Raw genomic sequence first — 2,996 nt, 5'->3', positions numbered from 1 at the left:
TTAAGTTAATCTAAGACATACTACTTTTCGTATTTTGAAACAGCATTTTATTACATATCTTGAATATTTTTCTGTATCAATATATAGAGAACCCCCTCCTTTTATCTGTTTGCATTTTAAATACATCATTTCATACGTGTGACAGTATATGTAAAGGATAAATTTATAGACTTGGGATTGCTGGATCAAGAGGTAAATACATATGCAATTTTGGAAGATATTGTTGGATTCACTGTTAATCATTTTCACTTTCAGCACAATATATGAAAGTGCCTGTTTTAAATTATGAGATGCTTCATGAATTGGTATGTCATTCTTGTTCAGAGGCCATGTTGATCTTCTCTGAATTATTCTAATTATAGCATATATGCTGCTGAAGTGAACACCACAAAGTCATTTTAATTTAGTAATGGTTGAATGATTCTGGGTGGTGTGCAGCCAAATACAGGACAAATTATAAAACTCCTCTTTCCATTTAGCCTGGAGATGAGAGAGAGAAAAGGTTTCTTCTGGACAGCAGCAGGCTTTTTTTTTTTTTTTCAGAGTACTGATTGGAAGGGAGCCTTAAGTTCTAGCTATATATGAATCTGTGCACTAGCTAATGAGGACATAAATGGCCAGAGTGGTGGAAAGAGTTAATGAACACCCCATCCTTTGAGCAATTGTGCATAAAGATAGAGCTCTCTGCTGACTGTAACCAATACAGACTGCAGTAGGATTCAGCCAAAAAAAGAAGGAATGATGTGGAGCTGGTTAACAGAAGAGGCAATCTGGTTAAGATCAAGTAAAACATAATTTAAAAATAATAAAAGAACCAATATTTATTAAGCAGAGTTTATAGGCCAAGCACTTTGTCAAGTTGCATATTAATTGTCACAGTAATCATATGAAATAAGTATTTTTTAAATATTTTTTACAGATTTTTTTTTTTAACTTTTTACGGATTTTTAAACCAAGGCAACTTGCTTAATGTCTTATGCCTTATAAATATTGAATTTAGATCTGGTGTCTGCAGCATAGGATCTTTTCTACTGGACCTAATTGACTTGCTGTCTGCCTGGGGGAATAATTTCAGAATTCTTTGAGAAAAGAATAGTAGAAATTTGACAGAGTCTAGTGGCAATTATATATATATATATATATATATATATATATATATATATATGATTTTATGAGGAATTCAACTCATATTAAGACAGAGGTTTTTAAAATGATGATTGCAGTTAACATTCTGGTGCCCAAAGTAGTCAGAGTAGGCCTTTAGCACACCTTGCGTTCTTGTCAATTGCAGGTGCCACTGGCTATGCTTCCCCTTTAAACTTTGGAACAAATACTTGAGAGTCATTTCAAAGACAAAATTTTCCAGACTTCAGAAAGTTTTCTGACCTGGCTTAGAGACTGACATCTTGGAATCTTACATAGAAAACTTCAAGTTTTGTCCTTTGTTTGCTATAATGGTTTACCCTCATTTGGCTGCTGAGCTGTTTTAGAAAGCTGCCAGGCAAGCCTGAATCTCTGGCCACTGGCATTCATCAGCTGTTTTAGCTGCTGGCCAGAAAAAGTTACTTGAGCTGTGGTAAATCCAAGTGAAGTGGTTTCAATTGTAGCTATATCCACTATATATTTTCAAAGCCTAATTAAAGATTGCATTTTTTTGAGGTACCACTTCACACCAGTCAGAATGGCTGCGATCCAAAAATCTGCAAGCAATAAATGCTGGAGAGGGTGTGGAGAAAAGGGAACCCTCCTACACTGTTGGTGGGAATGCAAACTAGTACAACCACTATGGAGAACAGTGTGGAGATTCCTTAAAAAATTGCAAATAAAACTACCTTATGACCCAGCAATCCCACTGCTGGGCATACACACTGAGAAAACCAGAATTGAAAGAGACACATGTACCCCAATGTTCATTGCAGCACTGTTTATAATAGCCAGGATATGGAAACAACCTAGATGTCCATCAGCAGATGAATGGATAAGAAAGCTGTGGTACATATACACAATGGAGTATTACTCAGCCGTTAAAAAGAATTCATTTGAATCAGTTCTGATGAGATGGATGAAACTGGAGCCAATTATACAGAGTGAAGTAAGCCAGAAAGAAAAACACCAATACAGTATACTAACACATATATATGGAATTTAGGAAGATGGCAATGACGACCCTGTATGCAAGACAGGAAAAAAGACACAGATGTGTATAACGGACTTTTGGACTCAGAGGGAGAGGGAGAGGGTGGGATGATTTGGGAGAATGGGAATTCTAACATGTATACTATCATGTAAGAATTGAATCACCAGTCCATGTCTGACGTAGGGTGCAGCATGCTTGGGGCTGGTGCATGGGGATGACCCAGAGAGATGTTGTGGGGAGGGAGGTGGAAGGGGGGGGTCATGTTTGGGAATGCATGTAAGAATTAAAGATTTTAAAATTAAAAAAAATAATAATAATAAAAATAAAAAAAATTAAAAAAATAAAACCCAATATTCAAAAAAACAAAAAAAAAATAAAGATTGCATTTTTTAATCCTATAAGGTCAGTTTATAAACTGTGGTAAATAATTCTCTAAGAATAATGTTTCTTCTTTGCACAGACAAAATAATATTCTCTAGATGTAATTGTAGAAAAGGAAGCTCTCTTTCGCCCTGTCATTCAGTCTCTACTTCAAATGACTGTGTAATTCACTTTCACCAGGGTTGAAGGTGAGTAGAAGGGTTGGTCAGATGATGAATAACTGGGCCCCTTCATGGAGACTTTAGAGCAAAGTATTTCCTCTGCTTTTTTTCCCACTGCAACTTGCAAAAGGCTGCCTATTTTGCAACTCTGGTGTCTAGATTCCATCTCATGATTAGAGATTATGCTAAATAATTAAAAAAAATTTTAAGGGCTAGAAAGCTCTTAGTTGAGCATTTGTTATGTGTCTGCCTGTATTAAATACATTTTACATGTATTATCTCATGTAAATATCCTAGGCTTCTCTGGTGGCTCAGCA

General features: G+C 35.7%; 1 non-coding gene across 1 annotated transcript; it reads right to left on the bottom strand.

Moving 5' to 3' along the window:
* Window positions 1-279: 279 nt before the first annotated feature.
* On the bottom strand, window positions 280-386 carry LOC138931240 (U6 spliceosomal RNA). The gene has a single exon (XR_011446489.1). It is a non-coding gene; the product is annotated as a U6 spliceosomal RNA (small nuclear RNA).
* Window positions 387-2,996: the final 2,610 nt, after the last annotated feature.

This window comes from Ovis canadensis, chromosome X, assembly GCF_042477335.2.
Source record: "Ovis canadensis isolate MfBH-ARS-UI-01 breed Bighorn chromosome X, ARS-UI_OviCan_v2, whole genome shotgun sequence".
NCBI lineage: Eukaryota > Metazoa > Chordata > Mammalia > Artiodactyla > Bovidae > Ovis > Ovis canadensis.
The sequence above is the reverse complement of the archived record's forward strand: the minus strand, read 5'-3'. Positions and strand labels throughout refer to the sequence as shown.